At 58.9% G+C, this 18,495-nt stretch overlaps 1 protein-coding gene and 5 non-coding genes across 6 annotated transcripts in view; 1 reads left to right on the forward strand and 5 right to left on the reverse strand.

Moving 5' to 3' along the window:
* Window positions 1–18,495, forward strand: part of DNAJC5B (DnaJ heat shock protein family (Hsp40) member C5 beta) — a 55,324-nt gene that overhangs the window by 22,396 nt on the left and 14,433 nt on the right. The window lies entirely within an intron of this gene.
* On the reverse strand, window positions 184–272 carry TRNAY-GUA (transfer RNA tyrosine (anticodon GUA)). Its single transcript is given in 2 exon segments — window positions 184–219; window positions 236–272. It is a non-coding gene; the product is annotated as a tRNA-Tyr (tRNA).
* TRNAA-AGC (transfer RNA alanine (anticodon AGC)) lies at window positions 1,015–1,087 on the reverse strand. Its single transcript has one exon. It is a non-coding gene; the product is annotated as a tRNA-Ala (tRNA).
* Window positions 1,407–1,495, reverse strand: TRNAY-GUA (transfer RNA tyrosine (anticodon GUA)). The gene is given in 2 exon segments: window positions 1,407–1,442; window positions 1,459–1,495. It is a non-coding gene; the product is annotated as a tRNA-Tyr (tRNA).
* Window positions 3,463–3,535, reverse strand: TRNAA-AGC (transfer RNA alanine (anticodon AGC)). The gene has a single exon. It is a non-coding gene; the product is annotated as a tRNA-Ala (tRNA).
* On the reverse strand, window positions 4,687–4,759 carry TRNAA-AGC (transfer RNA alanine (anticodon AGC)). The gene has a single exon. It is a non-coding gene; the product is annotated as a tRNA-Ala (tRNA).

Raw genomic sequence — 18,495 nt, forward strand, 5'->3', positions numbered from 1 at the left:
ACCAACCCAGCGCTCAGGACCACCTTCCCCTCACCACCGTTCACGCCAGCCACTCCCTTGCCTGGTCCTCGCCTTCCCCACCTCAGGCAAGAGCTCCAGGCTGCCCAGCCCCTCAAGGGGAGCCACCCGACAGGGCCAAAAGGCCGAGGCGCCACAGGGTGTGGGCCAGAGCCAAAAGGGCGCTCCTTCGAGCCGGAGTTGAACCAGCGACCTAAGGATGGCCGTGCAAAGGAGCCTACAGTCCTCCGCTCTACCAGCTGAGCTATCGAAGGAATCATGGGGCACTGCCCAGCACCTCGCCCACCACACCCGCATCCAACACTGCTCCATGCACAGCACGCCATGATGCCTCTTCTCCTACATCCTACGTCAAACACACGCAGCTCCAACAGCACGGCCCCGTCATCAACCTTTCAGCCCCTCAAGTCCGGCCAACCCCCAAACAGAAATCCTCCGCAACCTCCTTCAACCTCATCTTCTACGGCTGCACTCTCCTCACGGACAAAAAACGCTCACCCATAATCCGTCGCAACTTCCCTTGACTCTGTTTCCCTCTGCTGTCTCCTGCCCTCTGGTCAAGCACCACACCCAGGACAGCATTGCCTCTGCTCCCTAACCTGCTCACGACTGCTGGAAGGTCATGCGTAGAGCCCACTGATCCCTTCTGTCTCCAGGCGGAAGACGCCCTCTGGCCTCAGCCCATCCTCACAGAGAAATCTCTTCATTCCTGAGCTTCCTGGTACTTCTCCACTGAAGTTGCTCCATTTTGTTCATGTCCTTCCTGTATGGGAAGCTCCAAGCTGCGCAGAGCACTCGAGATGATATTTGACGACTGTCAAGCAAAGAGGGAGAAAGTCAATTCCTCTGTTAAACTGCCTGCGCCGCTCTTGCTACAGCCCTGGATGTCATCCTCCTCTGTAAAACCTGGGCACACCGTGCATTCTTCATAGGGCCCAGAACACAGAAGGCCACCGGCAAAGGGCCTTGTGTCCAGGCAAGGGGAATGAAAAGCATTGGAGAATGCGGGCATCGATCCCGCTGCCTCTCACATGCTAAGCGAGCGCTCTACCACTTGAGCTAATTCCCCAGCCCACAGCCTCTGCTGGACGGCCTCTCCCCTCCCAGGCACCCACCCCTGACCCTCTCTGCCCTCCACCCAAACCCTGGCCTTCGCAGCGGCCTTGCCCACCCACCCACTCCCTTGCCTCATGAACGTGAGCCCTGACCAACCCAGCGCTCAGGACCACCTTCCCCTCACCACCGTTCACGCCAGCCACTCCCTTGCCTGGTCCTCGCCTTCCCCACCTCAGGCAAGAGCTCCAGGCTGCCCAGCCCCTCAAGGGGAGCCACCCGACAGGCCAAAAGGCCGAGGCGCCACAGGGTGTGGGCCAGAGCCAAAAGGGCGCTCCTTCGAGCCGGAGTTGAACCAGCGACCTAAGGATGGCCGTGCAAAGGAGCCTACAGTCCTCCGCTCTACCAGCTGAGCTATCGAAGGAATCATGGGGCACTGCCCAGCACCTCGCCCACCACACCCGCATCCAACACTGCTCCATGCACAGCACGCCATGATGCCTCTTCTCCTACATCCTACTTCAAACACACGCAGCTCCAACAGCACGGCCCCGTCATCAACCTTTCAGCCCCTCAAGTCCGGCCAACCCCCAAACAGAAATCCTCCGCAACCTCCTTCAACCTCATTCTTCTACGGCTGCACTCTCCTCACGGACAAAAAACGCTCACCCATAATCCGTCGCAACTTCCCTTGACTCTGTTTCCCTCTGCTGTCTCCTGCCCTCTGGTCAAGCACCACACCCAGGACAGCATTGCCTCTACTCCCTAACCTGCTCACGACTGCTGGAAGGTCATGCGTAGAGCCCACTGATCCCTTCTGTCTCCAGGCGGAAGACGCCCTCTGGCCTCAGCCCATCCTCACAGAGAAATCTCTCCATTCCTGAGCTTCCTGGTGCTTCTCCACTGAAGTTGCTCCATTTCGTTCATGTCCTTCCTGTATGGGAAGCTCCAAGCTGCGCAGAGCACTCGAGATGATATTTGACGACTGTCAAGCAAAGAGGGAGAAAGTCAATTCCTCTGTTAAACTGCCTGCGCCGCTCTTGCTACAGCCCTGGATGTCATCCTCCTCTGTAAAACCTGGGCACACCGTGCATTCTTCATAGGGCCCAGAACACAGAAGGCCACCGGCAAAGGGCCTTGTGTCCAGGCAAGGGGAATGAAAAGCATTGGAGAATGCGGGCATCGATCCCACTGCCTCTCACATGCTAAGCGAGCGCTCTACCACTTGAGCTAATTCCCCAGCCCACAGCCTCTGCTGGACGGCCTCTCCCCTCCCAGGCACCCACCCCTGACCCTCTCTGCCCTCCACCCAAACCCTGGCCTTCGCAGCGGCCTTGCCCACCCACCCACTCCCTTGCCTCATGAACGTGAGCCCTGACCAACCCAGCGCTCAGGACCACCTTCCCCTCACCACCGTTCACGCCAGCCACTCCCTTGCCTGGTCCTCGCCTTCCCCACCTCAGGCAAGAGCTCCAGGCTGCCCAGCCCCTCAAGGGGAGCCACCCGACAGGGCCAAAAGGCCGAGGCGCCACAGGGTGTGGGCCAGAGCCAAAAGGGCGCTCCTTCGAGCCGGAGTTGAACCAGCGACCTAAGGATGGCCGTGCAAAGGAGCCTACAGTCCTCCGCTCTACCAGCTGAGCTATCGAAGGAATCATGGGGCACTGCCCAGCACCTCGCCCACCACACCCGCATCCAACACTGCTCCATGCACAGCACGCCATGATGCCTCTTCTCCTACATCCTACGTCAAACACACGCAGCTCCAACAGCACGGCCCCGTCATCAACCTTTCAGCCCCTCAAGTCCGGCCAACCCCCAAACAGAAATCCTCCGCAACCTCCTTCAACCTCATCTTCTACGGCTGCACTCTCCTCACGGACAAAAAACGCTCACCCATAATCCGTCGCAACTTCCCTTGACTCTGTTTCCCTCTGCTGTCTCCTGCCCTCTGGTCAAGCACCACACCCAGGACAGCATTGCCTCTGCTCCCTAACCTGCTCACGACTGCTGGAAGGTCATGCGTAGAGCCCACTGATCCCTTCTGTCTCCAGGCGGAAGACGCCCTCTGGCCTCAGCCCATCCTCACAGAGAAATCTCTTCATTCCTGAGCTTCCTGGTACTTCTCCACTGAAGTTGCTCCATTTTGTTCATGTCCTTCCTGTATGGGAAGCTCCAAGCTGCGCAGAGCACTCGAGATGATATTTGACGACTGTCAAGCAAAGAGGGAGAAAGTCAATTCCTCTGTTAAACTGCCTGCGCCGCTCTTGCTACAGCCCTGGATGTCATCCTCCTCTGTAAAACCTGGGCACACCGTGCATTCTTCATAGGGCCCAGAACACAGAAGGCCACCGGCAAAGGGCCTTGTGTCCAGGCAAGGGGAATGAAAAGCATTGGAGAATGCGGGCATCGATCCCGCTGCCTCTCACATGCTAAGCGAGCGCTCTACCACTTGAGCTAATTCCCCAGCCCACAGCCTCTGCTGGACGGCCTCTCCCCTCCCAGGCACCCACCCCTGACCCTCTCTGCCCTCCACCCAAACCCTGGCCTTCGCAGCGGCCTTGCCCACCCACCCACTCCCTTGCCTCATGAACGTGAGCCCTGACCAACCCAGCGCTCAGGACCACCTTCCCCTCACCACCGTTCACGCCAGCCACTCCCTTGCCTGGTCCTCACCTTCCCCACCTCAGGCAAGAGCTCCAGGCTGCCCAGCCCCTCAAGGGGAGCCACCCGACAGGCCAAAAGGCCGAGGCGCCACAGGGTGTGGGCCAGAGCCAAAAGGGCGCTCCTTCGAGCCGGAGTTGAACCAGCGACCTAAGGATGGCCGTGCAAAGGAGCCTACAGTCCTCCGCTCTACCAGCTGAGCTATCGAAGGAATCATGGGGCACTGCCCAGCACCTCGCCCGCCACACCCGCATCCAACACTGCTCCATGCACAGCACGCCATGATGCCTCTTCTCCTACATCCTACGTCAAACACACGCAGCTCCAACAGCACGGCCCCGTCATCAACCTTTCAGCCCCTCAAGTCCGGCCAACCCCCAAACAGAAATCCTCCGCAACCTCCTTCAACCTCATTCTTCTACGGCTGCACTCTCCTCACGGACAAAAAACGCTCACCCATAATCCGTCGCAACTTCCCTTGACTCTGTTTCCCTCTGCTGTCTCCTGCCCTCTGGTCAAGCACCACACCCAGGACAGCATTGCCTCTACTCCCTAACCTGCTCACGACTGCTGGAAGGTCATGCGTAGAGCCCACTGATCCCTTCTGTCTCCAGGCGGAAGACGCCCTCTGGCCTCAGCCCATCCTCACAGAGAAATCTCTCCATTCCTGAGCTTCCTGGTGCTTCTCCACTGAAGTTGCTCCATTTTGTTCATGTCCTTCCTGTATGGGAAGCTCCAAGCTGCGCAGAGCACTCGAGATGATATTTGACGACTGTCAAGCAAAGAGGGAGAAAGTCAATTCCTCTGTTAAACTGCCTGCGCCGCTCTTGCTACAGCCCTGGATGTCATCCTCCTCTGTAAAACCTGGGCACACCGTGCATTCTTCATAGGGCCCAGAACACAGAAGGCCACCGGCAAAGGGCCTTGTGTCCAGGCAAGGGGAATGAAAAGCATTGGAGAATGCGGGCATCGATCCCGCTGCCTCTCACATGCTAAGCGAGCGCTCTACCACTTGAGCTAATTCCCCAGCCCACAGCCTCTGCTGGACGGCCTCTCCCCTCCCAGGCACCCACCCCTGACCCTCTCTGCCCTCCACCCAAACCCTGGCCTTCGCAGCGGCCTTGCCCACCCACCCACTCCCTTGCCTCATGAACGTGAGCCCTGACCAACCCAGTGCTCAGGACCACCTTCCCCTCACCACCGTTCACGCCAGCCACTCCCTTGCCTGGTCCTCGCCTTCCCCACCTCAGGCAAGAGCTCCAGGCTGCCCAGCCCCTCAAGGGGAGCCACCCGACAGGGCCAAAAGGCCGAGGCGCCACAGGGTGTGGGCCAGAGCCAAAAGGGCGCTCCTTCGAGCCGGAGTTGAACCAGCGACCTAAGGATGGCCGTGCAAAGGAGCCTACAGTCCTCCGCTCTACCAGCTGAGCTATCGAAGGAATCATGGGGCACTGCCCAGCACCTCGCCCACCACACCCGCATCCAACACTGCTCCATGCACAGCACGCCATGATGCCTCTTCTCCTACATCCTACTTCAAACACACGCAGCTCCAACAGCACGGCCCCGTCATCAACCTTTCAGCCCCTCAAGTCCGGCCAACCCCCAAACAGAAATCCTCCGCAACCTCCTTCAACCTCATTCTTCTACGGCTGCACTCTCCTCACGGACAAAAAACGCTCACCCATAATCCGTCGCAACTTCCCTTGACTCTGTTTCCCTCTGCTGTCTCCTGCCCTCTGGTCAAGCACCACACCCAGGACAGCATTGCCTCTACTCCCTAACCTGCTCACGACTGCTGGAAGGTCATGCGTAGAGCCCACTGATCCCTTCTGTCTCCAGGCGGAAGACGCCCTCTGGCCTCAGCCCATCCTCACAGAGAAATCTCTCCATTCCTGAGCTTCCTGGTGCTTCTCCACTGAAGTTGCTCCATTTCGTTCATGTCCTTCCTGTATGGGAAGCTCCAAGCTGCGCAGAGCACTCGAGATGATATTTGACGACTGTCAAGCAAAGAGGGAGAAAGTCAATTCCTCTGTTAAACTGCCTGCGCCGCTCTTGCTACAGCCCTGGATGTCATCCTCCTCTGTAAAACCTGGGCACACCGTGCATTCTTCATAGGGCCCAGAACACAGAAGGCCACCGGCAAAGGGCCTTGTGTCCAGGCAAGGGGAATGAAAAGCATTGGAGAATGCGGGCATCGATCCCACTGCCTCTCACATGCTAAGCGAGCGCTCTACCACTTGAGCTAATTCCCCAGCCCACAGCCTCTGCTGGACGGCCTCTCCCCTCCCAGGCACCCACCCCTGACCCTCTCTGCCCTCCACCCAAACCCTGGCCTTCGCAGCGGCCTTGCCCACCCACCCACTCCCTTGCCTCATGAACGTGAGCCCTGACCAACCCAGCGCTCAGGACCACCTTCCCCTCACCACCGTTCACGCCAGCCACTCCCTTGCCTGGTCCTCGCCTTCCCCACCTCAGGCAAGAGCTCCAGGCTGCCCAGCCCCTCAAGGGGAGCCACCCGACAGGGCCAAAAGGCCGAGGCGCCACAGGGTGTGGGCCAGAGCCAAAAGGGCGCTCCTTCGAGCCGGAGTTGAACCAGCGACCTAAGGATGGCCGTGCAAAGGAGCCTACAGTCCTCCGCTCTACCAGCTGAGCTATCGAAGGAATCATGGGGCACTGCCCAGCACCTCGCCCACCACACCCGCATCCAACACTGCTCCATGCACAGCACGCCATGATGCCTCTTCTCCTACATCCTACGTCAAACACACGCAGCTCCAACAGCACGGCCCCGTCATCAACCTTTCAGCCCCTCAAGTCCGGCCAACCCCCAAACAGAAATCCTCCGCAACCTCCTTCAACCTCATCTTCTACGGCTGCACTCTCCTCACGGACAAAAAACGCTCACCCATAATCCGTCGCAACTTCCCTTGACTCTGTTTCCCTCTGCTGTCTCCTGCCCTCTGGTCAAGCACCACACCCAGGACAGCATTGCCTCTGCTCCCTAACCTGCTCACGACTGCTGGAAGGTCATGCGTAGAGCCCACTGATCCCTTCTGTCTCCAGGCGGAAGACGCCCTCTGGCCTCAGCCCATCCTCACAGAGAAATCTCTTCATTCCTGAGCTTCCTGGTACTTCTCCACTGAAGTTGCTCCATTTTGTTCATGTCCTTCCTGTATGGGAAGCTCCAAGCTGCGCAGAGCACTCGAGATGATATTTGACGACTGTCAAGCAAAGAGGGAGAAAGTCAATTCCTCTGTTAAACTGCCTGCGCCGCTCTTGCTACAGCCCTGGATGTCATCCTCCTCTGTAAAACCTGGGCACACCGTGCATTCTTCATAGGGCCCAGAACACAGAAGGCCACCGGCAAAGGGCCTTGTGTCCAGGCAAGGGGAATGAAAAGCATTGGAGAATGCGGGCATCGATCCCGCTGCCTCTCACATGCTAAGCGAGCGCTCTACCACTTGAGCTAATTCCCCAGCCCACAGCCTCTGCTGGACGGCCTCTCCCCTCCCAGGCACCCACCCCTGACCCTCTCTGCCCTCCACCCAAACCCTGGCCTTCGCAGCGGCCTTGCCCACCCACCCACTCCCTTGCCTCATGAACGTGAGCCCTGACCAACCCAGCGCTCAGGACCACCTTCCCCTCACCACCGTTCACGCCAGCCACTCCCTTGCCTGGTCCTCACCTTCCCCACCTCAGGCAAGAGCTCCAGGCTGCCCAGCCCCTCAAGGGGAGCCACCCGACAGGCCAAAAGGCCGAGGCGCCACAGGGTGTGGGCCAGAGCCAAAAGGGCGCTCCTTCGAGCCGGAGTTGAACCAGCGACCTAAGGATGGCCGTGCAAAGGAGCCTACAGTCCTCCGCTCTACCAGCTGAGCTATCGAAGGAATCATGGGGCACTGCCCAGCACCTCGCCCGCCACACCCGCATCCAACACTGCTCCATGCACAGCACGCCATGATGCCTCTTCTCCTACATCCTACGTCAAACACACGCAGCTCCAACAGCACGGCCCCGTCATCAACCTTTCAGCCCCTCAAGTCCGGCCAACCCCCAAACAGAAATCCTCCGCAACCTCCTTCAACCTCATTCTTCTACGGCTGCACTCTCCTCACGGACAAAAAACGCTCACCCATAATCCGTCGCAACTTCCCTTGACTCTGTTTCCCTCTGCTGTCTCCTGCCCTCTGGTCAAGCACCACACCCAGGACAGCATTGCCTCTACTCCCTAACCTGCTCACGACTGCTGGAAGGTCATGCGTAGAGCCCACTGATCCCTTCTGTCTCCAGGCGGAAGACGCCCTCTGGCCTCAGCCCATCCTCACAGAGAAATCTCTCCATTCCTGAGCTTCCTGGTGCTTCTCCACTGAAGTTGCTCCATTTTGTTCATGTCCTTCCTGTATGGGAAGCTCCAAGCTGCGCAGAGCACTCGAGATGATATTTGACGACTGTCAAGCAAAGAGGGAGAAAGTCAATTCCTCTGTTAAACTGCCTGCGCCGCTCTTGCTACAGCCCTGGATGTCATCCTCCTCTGTAAAACCTGGGCACACCGTGCATTCTTCATAGGGCCCAGAACACAGAAGGCCACCGGCAAAGGGCCTTGTGTCCAGGCAAGGGGAATGAAAAGCATTGGAGAATGCGGGCATCGATCCCGCTGCCTCTCACATGCTAAGCGAGCGCTCTACCACTTGAGCTAATTCCCCAGCCCACAGCCTCTGCTGGACGGCCTCTCCCCTCCCAGGCACCCACCCCTGACCCTCTCTGCCCTCCACCCAAACCCTGGCCTTCGCAGCGGCCTTGCCCACCCACCCACTCCCTTGCCTCATGAACGTGAGCCCTGACCAACCCAGCGCTCAGGACCACCTTCCCCTCACCACCGTTCACGCCAGCCACTCCCTTGCCTGGTCCTCGCCTTCCCCACCTCAGGCAAGAGCTCCAGGCTGCCCAGCCCCTCAAGGGGAGCCACCCGACAGGGCCAAAAGGCCGAGGCGCCACAGGGTGTGGGCCAGAGCCAAAAGGGCGCTCCTTCGAGCCGGAGTTGAACCAGCGACCTAAGGATGGCCGTGCAAAGGAGCCTACAGTCCTCCGCTCTACCAGCTGAGCTATCGAAGGAATCATGGGGCACTGCCCAGCACCTCGCCCACCACACCCGCATCCAACACTGCTCCATGCACAGCACGCCATGATGCCTCTTCTCCTACATCCTACGTCAAACACACGCAGCTCCAACAGCACGGCCCCGTCATCAACCTTTCAGCCCCTCAAGTCCGGCCAACCCCCAAACAGAAATCCTCCGCAACCTCCTTCAACCTCATTCTTCTACGGCTGCACTCTCCTCACGGACAAAAAACGCTCACCCATAATCCGTCGCAACTTCCCTTGACTCTGTTTCCCTCTGCTGTCTCCTGCCCTCTGGTCAAGCACCACACCCAGGACAGCATTGCCTCTACTCCCTAACCTGCTCACGACTGCTGGAAGGTCATGCGTAGAGCCCACTGATCCCTTCTGTCTCCAGGCGGAAGACGCCCTCTGGCCTCAGCCCATCCTCACAGAGAAATCTCTCCATTCCTGAGCTTCCTGGTGCTTCTCCACTGAAGTTGCTCCATTTCGTTCATGTCCTTCCTGTATGGGAAGCTCCAAGCTGCGCAGAGCACTCGAGATGATATTTGACGACTGTCAAGCAAAGAGGGAGAAAGTCAATTCCTCTGTTAAACTGCCTGCGCCGCTCTTGCTACAGCCCTGGATGTCATCCTCCTCTGTAAAACCTGGGCACACCGTGCATTCTTCATAGGGCCCAGAACACAGAAGGCCACCGGCAAAGGGCCTTGTGTCCAGGCAAGGGGAATGAAAAGCATTGGAGAATGCGGGCATCGATCCCGCTGCCTCTCACATGCTAAGCGAGCGCTCTACCACTTGAGCTAATTCCCCAGCCCACAGCCTCTGCTGGACGGCCTCTCCCCTCCCAGGCACCCACCCCTGACCCTCTCTGCCCTCCACCCAAACCCTGGCCTTCGCAGCGGCCTTGCCCACCCACCCACTCCCTTGCCTCATGAACGTGAGCCCTGACCAACCCAGCGCTCAGGACCACCTTCCCCTCACCACCGTTCACGCCAGCCACTCCCTTGCCTGGTCCTCACCTTCCCCACCTCAGGCAAGAGCTCCAGGCTGCCCAGCCCCTCAAGGGGAGCCACCCGACAGGGCCAAAAGGCCGAGGCGCCACAGGGTGTGGGCCAGAGCCAAAAGGGCGCTCCTTCGAGCCGGAGTTGAACCAGCGACCTAAGGATGGCCGTGCAAAGGAGCCTACAGTCCTCCGCTCTACCAGCTGAGCTATCGAAGGAATCATGGGGCACTGCCCAGCACCTCGCCCACCACACCCGCATCCAACACTGCTCCATGCACAGCACGCCATGATGCCTCTTCTCCTACATCCTACTTCAAACACACGCAGCTCCAACAGCACGGCCCCGTCATCAACCTTTCAGCCCCTCAAGTCCGGCCAACCCCCAAACAGAAATCCTCCGCAACCTCCTTCAACCTCATTCTTCTACGGCTGCACTCTCCTCACGGACAAAAAACGCTCACCCATAATCCGTCGCAACTTCCCTTGACTCTGTTTCCCTCTGCTGTCTCCTGCCCTCTGGTCAAGCACCACGCCCAGGACAGCATTGCCTCTACTCCCTAACCTGCTCACGACTGCTGGAAGGTCATGCGTAGAGCCCACTGATCCCTTCTGTCTCCAGGCGGAAGACGCCCTCTGGCCTCAGCCCATCCTCACAGAGAAATCTCTCCATTCCTGAGCTTCCTGGTGCTTCTCCACTGAAGTTGCTCCATTTCGTTCATGTCCTTCCTGTATGGGAAGCTCCAAGCTGCGCAGAGCACTCGAGATGATATTTGACGACTGTCAAGCAAAGAGGGAGAAAGTCAATTCCTCTGTTAAACTGCCTGCGCCGCTCTTGCTACAGCCCTGGATGTCATCCTCCTCTGTAAAACCTGGGCACACCGTGCATTCTTCATAGGGCCCAGAACACAGAAGGCCACCGGCAAAGGGCCTTGTGTCCAGGCAAGGGGAATGAAAAGCATTGGAGAATGCGGGCATCGATCCCACTGCCTCTCACATGCTAAGCGAGCGCTCTACCACTTGAGCTAATTCCCCAGCCCACAGCCTCTGCTGGACGGCCTCTCCCCTCCCAGGCACCCACCCCTGACCCTCTCTGCCCTCCACCCAAACCCTGGCCTTCGCAGCGGCCTTGCCCACCCACCCACTCCCTTGCCTCATGAACGTGAGCCCTGACCAACCCAGCGCTCAGGACCACCTTCCCCTCACCACCGTTCACGCCAGCCACTCCCTTGCCTGGTCCTCGCCTTCCCCACCTCAGGCAAGAGCTCCAGGCTGCCCAGCCCCTCAAGGGGAGCCACCCGACAGGGCCAAAAGGCCGAGGCGCCACAGGGTGTGGGCCAGAGCCAAAAGGGCGCTCCTTCGAGCCGGAGTTGAACCAGCGACCTAAGGATGGCCGTGCAAAGGAGCCTACAGTCCTCCGCTCTACCAGCTGAGCTATCGAAGGAATCATGGGGCACTGCCCAGCACCTCGCCCACCACACCCGCATCCAACACTGCTCCATGCACAGCACGCCATGATGCCTCTTCTCCTACATCCTACGTCAAACACACGCAGCTCCAACAGCACGGCCCCGTCATCAACCTTTCAGCCCCTCAAGTCCGGCCAACCCCCAAACAGAAATCCTCCGCAACCTCCTTCAACCTCATCTTCTACGGCTGCACTCTCCTCACGGACAAAAAACGCTCACCCATAATCCGTCGCAACTTCCCTTGACTCTGTTTCCCTCTGCTGTCTCCTGCCCTCTGGTCAAGCACCACACCCAGGACAGCATTGCCTCTGCTCCCTAACCTGCTCACGACTGCTGGAAGGTCATGCGTAGAGCCCACTGATCCCTTCTGTCTCCAGGCGGAAGACGCCCTCTGGCCTCAGCCCATCCTCACAGAGAAATCTCTTCATTCCTGAGCTTCCTGGTACTTCTCCACTGAAGTTGCTCCATTTTGTTCATGTCCTTCCTGTATGGGAAGCTCCAAGCTGCGCAGAGCACTCGAGATGATATTTGACGACTGTCAAGCAAAGAGGGAGAAAGTCAATTCCTCTGTTAAACTGCCTGCGCCGCTCTTGCTACAGCCCTGGATGTCATCCTCCTCTGTAAAACCTGGGCACACCGTGCATTCTTCATAGGGCCCAGAACACAGAAGGCCACCGGCAAAGGGCCTTGTGTCCAGGCAAGGGGAATGAAAAGCATTGGAGAATGCGGGCATCGATCCCGCTGCCTCTCACATGCTAAGCGAGCGCTCTACCACTTGAGCTAATTCCCCAGCCCACAGCCTCTGCTGGACGGCCTCTCCCCTCCCAGGCACCCACCCCTGACCCTCTCTGCCCTCCACCCAAACCCTGGCCTTCGCAGCGGCCTTGCCCACCCACCCACTCCCTTGCCTCATGAACGTGAGCCCTGACCAACCCAGCGCTCAGGACCACCTTCCCCTCACCACCGTTCACGCCAGCCACTCCCTTGCCTGGTCCTCACCTTCCCCACCTCAGGCAAGAGCTCCAGGCTGCCCAGCCCCTCAAGGGGAGCCACCCGACAGGCCAAAAGGCCGAGGCGCCACAGGGTGTGGGCCAGAGCCAAAAGGGCGCTCCTTCGAGCCGGAGTTGAACCAGCGACCTAAGGATGGCCGTGCAAAGGAGCCTACAGTCCTCCGCTCTACCAGCTGAGCTATCGAAGGAATCATGGGGCACTGCCCAGCACCTCGCCCGCCACACCCGCATCCAACACTGCTCCATGCACAGCACGCCATGATGCCTCTTCTCCTACATCCTACGTCAAACACACGCAGCTCCAACAGCACGGCCCCGTCATCAACCTTTCAGCCCCTCAAGTCCGGCCAACCCCCAAACAGAAATCCTCCGCAACCTCCTTCAACCTCATTCTTCTACGGCTGCACTCTCCTCACGGACAAAAAACGCTCACCCATAATCCGTCGCAACTTCCCTTGACTCTGTTTCCCTCTGCTGTCTCCTGCCCTCTGGTCAAGCACCACACCCAGGACAGCATTGCCTCTACTCCCTAACCTGCTCACGACTGCTGGAAGGTCATGCGTAGAGCCCACTGATCCCTTCTGTCTCCAGGCGGAAGACGCCCTCTGGCCTCAGCCCATCCTCACAGAGAAATCTCTCCATTCCTGAGCTTCCTGGTGCTTCTCCACTGAAGTTGCTCCATTTTGTTCATGTCCTTCCTGTATGGGAAGCTCCAAGCTGCGCAGAGCACTCGAGATGATATTTGACGACTGTCAAGCAAAGAGGGAGAAAGTCAATTCCTCTGTTAAACTGCCTGCGCCGCTCTTGCTACAGCCCTGGATGTCATCCTCCTCTGTAAAACCTGGGCACACCGTGCATTCTTCATAGGGCCCAGAACACAGAAGGCCACCGGCAAAGGGCCTTGTGTCCAGGCAAGGGGAATGAAAAGCATTGGAGAATGCGGGCATCGATCCCGCTGCCTCTCACATGCTAAGCGAGCGCTCTACCACTTGAGCTAATTCCCCAGCCCACAGCCTCTGCTGGACGGCCTCTCCCCTCCCAGGCACCCACCCCTGACCCTCTCTGCCCTCCACCCAAACCCTGGCCTTCGCAGCGGCCTTGCCCACCCACCCACTCCCTTGCCTCATGAACGTGAGCCCTGACCAACCCAGCGCTCAGGACCACCTTCCCCTCACCACCGTTCACGCCAGCCACTCCCTTGCCTGGTCCTCACCTTCCCCACCTCAGGCAAGAGCTCCAGGCTGCCCAGCCCCTCAAGGGGAGCCACCCGACAGGGCCAAAAGGCCGAGGCGCCACAGGGTGTGGGCCAGAGCCAAAAGGGCGCTCCTTCGAGCCGGAGTTGAACCAGCGACCTAAGGATGGCCGTGCAAAGGAGCCTACAGTCCTCCGCTCTACCAGCTGAGCTATCGAAGGAATCATGGGGCACTGCCCAGCACCTCGCCCACCACACCCGCATCCAACACTGCTCCATGCACAGCACGCCATGATGCCTCTTCTCCTACATCCTACTTCAAACACACGCAGCTCCAACAGCACGGCCCCGTCATCAACCTTTCAGCCCCTCAAGTCCGGCCAACCCCCAAACAGAAATCCTCCGCAACCTCCTTCAACCTCATTCTTCTACGGCTGCACTCTCCTCACGGACAAAAAATGCTCACCCATAATCCGTCGCAACTTCCCTTGACTCTGTTTCCCTCTGCTGTCTCCTGCCCTCTGGTCAAGCACCACGCCCAGGACAGCATTGCCTCTACTCCCTAACCTGCTCACGACTGCTGGAAGGTCATGCGTAGAGCCCACTGATCCCTTCTGTCTCCAGGCGGAAGACGCCCTCTGGCCTCAGCCCATCCTCACAGAGAAATCTCTCCATTCCTGAGCTTCCTGGTGCTTCTCCACTGAAGTTGCTCCATTTCGTTCATGTCCTTCCTGTATGGGAAGCTCCAAGCTGCGCAGAGCACTCGAGATGATATTTGACGACTGTCAAGCAAAGAGGGAGAAAGTCAATTCCTCTGTTAAACTGCCTGCGCCGCTCTTGCTACAGCCCTGGATGTCATCCTCCTCTGTAAAACCTGGGCACACCGTGCATTCTTCATAGGGCCCAGAACACAGAAGGCCACCGGCAAAGGGCCTTGTGTCCAGGCAAGGGGAATGAAAAGCATTGGAGAATGCGGGCATCGATCCCACTGCCTCTCACATGCTAAGCGAGCGCTCTACCACTTGAGCTAATTCCCCAGCCCACAGCCTCTGCTGGACGGCCTCTCCCCTCCCAGGCACCCACCCCTGACCCTCTCTGCCCTCCACCCAAACCCTGGCCTTCGCAGCGGCCTTGCCCACCCACCCACTCCCTTGCCTCATGAACGTGAGCCCTGACCAACCCAGCGCTCAGGACCACCTTCCCCTCACCACCGTTCACGCCAGCCACTCCCTTGCCTGGTCCTCGCCTTCCCCACCTCAGGCAAGAGCTCCAGGCTGCCCAGCCCCTCAAGGGGAGCCACCCGACAGGGCCAAAAGGCCGAGGCGCCACAGGGTGTGGGCCAGAGCCAAAAGGGCGCTCCTTCGAGCCGGAGTTGAACCAGCGACCTAAGGATGGCCGTGCAAAGGAGCCTACAGTCCTCCGCTCTACCAGCTGAGCTATCGAAGGAATCATGGGGCACTGCCCAGCACCTCGCCCACCACACCCGCATCCAACACTGCTCCATGCACAGCACGCCATGATGCCTCTTCTCCTACATCCTACGTCAAACACACGCAGCTCCAACAGCACGGCCCCGTCATCAACCTTTCAGCCCCTCAAGTCCGGCCAACCCCCAAACAGAAATCCTCCGCAACCTCCTTCAACCTCATCTTCTACGGCTGCACTCTCCTCACGGACAAAAAACGCTCACCCATAATCCGTCGCAACTTCCCTTGACTCTGTTTCCCTCTGCTGTCTCCTGCCCTCTGGTCAAGCACCACACCCAGGACAGCATTGCCTCTGCTCCCTAACCTGCTCACGACTGCTGGAAGGTCATGCGTAGAGCCCACTGATCCCTTCTGTCTCCAGGCGGAAGACGCCCTCTGGCCTCAGCCCATCCTCACAGAGAAATCTCTTCATTCCTGAGCTTCCTGGTACTTCTCCACTGAAGTTGCTCCATTTTGTTCATGTCCTTCCTGTATGGGAAGCTCCAAGCTGCGCAGAGCACTCGAGATGATATTTGACGACTGTCAAGCAAAGAGGGAGAAAGTCAATTCCTCTGTTAAACTGCCTGCGCCGCTCTTGCTACAGCCCTGGATGTCATCCTCCTCTGTAAAACCTGGGCACACCGTGCATTCTTCATAGGGCCCAGAACACAGAAGGCCACCGGCAAAGGGCCTTGTGTCCAGGCAAGGGGAATGAAAAGCATTGGAGAATGCGGGCATCGATCCCGCTGCCTCTCACATGCTAAGCGAGCGCTCTACCACTTGAGCTAATTCCCCAGCCCACAGCCTCTGCTGGACGGCCTCTCCCCTCCCAGGCACCCACCCCTGACCCTCTCTGCCCTCCACCCAAACCCTGGCCTTCGCAGCGGCCTTGCCCACCCACCCACTCCCTTGCCTCATGAACGTGAGCCCTGACCAACCCAGCGCTCAGGACCACCTTCCCCTCACCACCGTTCACGCCAGCCACTCCCTTGCCTGGTCCTCACCTTCCCCACCTCAGGCAAGAGCTCCAGGCTGCCCAGCCCCTCAAGGGGAGCCACCCGACAGGCCAAAAGGCCGAGGCGCCACAGGGTGTGGGCCAGAGCCAAAAGGGCGCTCCTTCGAGCCGGAGTTGAACCAGCGACCTAAGGATGGCCGTGCAAAGGAGCCTACAGTCCTCCGCTCTACCAGCTGAGCTATCGAAGGAATCATGGGGCACTGCCCAGCACCTCGCCCACCACACCCGCATCCAACACTGCTCCATGCACAGCACGCCATGATGCCTCTTCTCCTACATCCTACGTCAAACACACGCAGCTCCAACAGCACGGCCCCGTCATCAACCTTTCAGCCCCTCAAGTCCGGCCAACCCCCAAACAGAAATCCTCCGCAACCTCCTTCAACCTCATTCTTCTACGGCTGCACTCTCCTCACGGACAAAAAACGCTCACCCATAATCCGTCGCAACTTCCCTTGACTCTGTTTCCCTCTGCTGTCTCCTGCCCTCTGGTCAAGCACCACACCCAGGACAGCATTGCCTCTACTCCCTAACCTGCTCACGACTGCTGGAAGGTCATGCGTAGAGCCCACTGATCCCTTCTGTCTCCAGGCGGAAGACGCCCTCTGGCCTCAGCCCATCCTCACAGAGAAATCTCTCCATTCCTGAGCTTCCTGGTGCTTCTCCACTGAAGTTGCTCCATTTCGTTCATGTCCTTCCTGTATGGGAAGCTCCAAGCTGCGCAGAGCACTCGAGATGATATTTGACGACTGTCAAGCAAAGAGGGAGAAAGTCAATTCCTCTGTTAAACTGCCTGCGCCGCTCTTGCTACAGCCCTGGATGTCATCCTCCTCTGTAAAACCTGGGCACACCGTGCATTCTTCATAGGGCCCAGAACACAGAAGGCCACCGGCAAAGGGCCTTGTGTCCAGGCAAGGGGAATGAAAAGCATTGGAGAATGCGGGCATCGATCCCGCTGCCTCTCACATGCTAAGCGAGCGCTCTACCACTTGAGCTAATTCCCCAGCCCACAGCCTCTGCTGGACGGCCTCTCCCCTCCCAGGCACCCACCCCTGACCCTCTCTGCCCTCCACCCAAACCCTGGCCTTCGCAGCGGCCTTGCCCACCCACCCACTCCCTTGCCTCATGAACGTGAGCCCTGACCAACCCAGCGCTCAGGACCACCTTCCCCTCACCACCGTTCACGCCAGCCACTCCCTTGCCTGGTCCTCACCTTCCCCACCTCAGGCAAGAGCTCCAGGCTGCCCAGCCCCTCAAGGGGAGCCACCCGACAGGGCCAAAAGGCCGAGGCGCCACAGGGTGTGGGCCAGAGCCAAAAGGGCGCTCCTTCGAGCCGGAGTTGAACCAGCGACCTAAGGATGGCCGTGCAAAGGAGCCTACAGTCCTCCGCTCTACCAGCTGAGCTATCGAAGGAATCATGGGGCACTGCCCAGCACCTCGCCCACCACACCCGCATCCAACACTGCTCCATGCACAGCACGCCATGATGCCTCTTCTCCTACATCCTACTTCAAACACACGCAGCTCCAACAGCACGGCCCCGTCATCAACCTTTCAGCCCCTCAAGTCCGGCCAACCCCCAAACAGAAATCCTCCGCAACCTCCTTCAACCTCATTCTTCTACGGCTGCACTCTCCTCACGGACAAAAAACGCTCACCCATAATCCGTCGCAACTTCCCTTGACTCTGTTTCCCTCTGCTGTCTCCTGCCCTCTGGTCAAGCACCACGCCCAGGACAGCATTGCCTCTACTCCCTAACCTGCTCACGACTGCTGGAAGGTCATGCGTAGAGCCCACTGATCCCTTCTGTCTCCAGGCGGAAGACGCCCTCTGGCCTCAGCCCATCCTCACAGAGAAATCTCTCCATTCCTGAGCTTCCTGGTGCTTCTCCACTGAAGTTGCTCCATTTTGTTCATGTCCTTCCTGTATGGGAAGCTCCAAGCTGCGCAGAGCACTCGAGATGATATTTGACGACTGTCAAGCAAAGAGGGAGAAAGTCAATTCCTCTGTTAAACTGCCTGCGCCGCTCTTGCTACAGCCCTGGATGTCATCCTCCTCTGTAAAACCTGGGCACACCGTGCATTCTTCATAGGGCCCAGAACACAGAAGGCCACCGGCAAAGGGCCTTGTGTCCAGGCAAGGGGAATGAAAAGCATTGGAGAATGCGGGCATCGATCCCGCTGCCTCTCACATGCTAAGCGAGCGCTCTACCACTTGAGCTAATTCCCCAGCCCACAGCCTCTGCTGGACGGCCTCTCCCCTCCCAGGCACCCACCCCTGACCCTCTCTGCCCTCCACCCAAACCCTGGCCTTCGCAGCGGCCTTGCCCACCCACCCACTCCCTTGCCTCATGAACGTGAGCCCTGACCAACCCAGCGCTCAGGACCACCTTCCCCTCACCACCGTTCACGCCAGCCACTCCCTTGCCTGGTCCTCGCCTTCCCCACCTCAGGCAAGAGCTCCAGGCTGCCCAGCCCCTCAAGGGGAGCCACCCGA

This window comes from Chlamydotis macqueenii, chromosome 2 (genome assembly GCF_036417535.1).
Source record: "Chlamydotis macqueenii isolate bChlMac1 chromosome 2, bChlMac1.mat, whole genome shotgun sequence".
NCBI lineage: Eukaryota > Metazoa > Chordata > Aves > Otidiformes > Otididae > Chlamydotis > Chlamydotis macqueenii.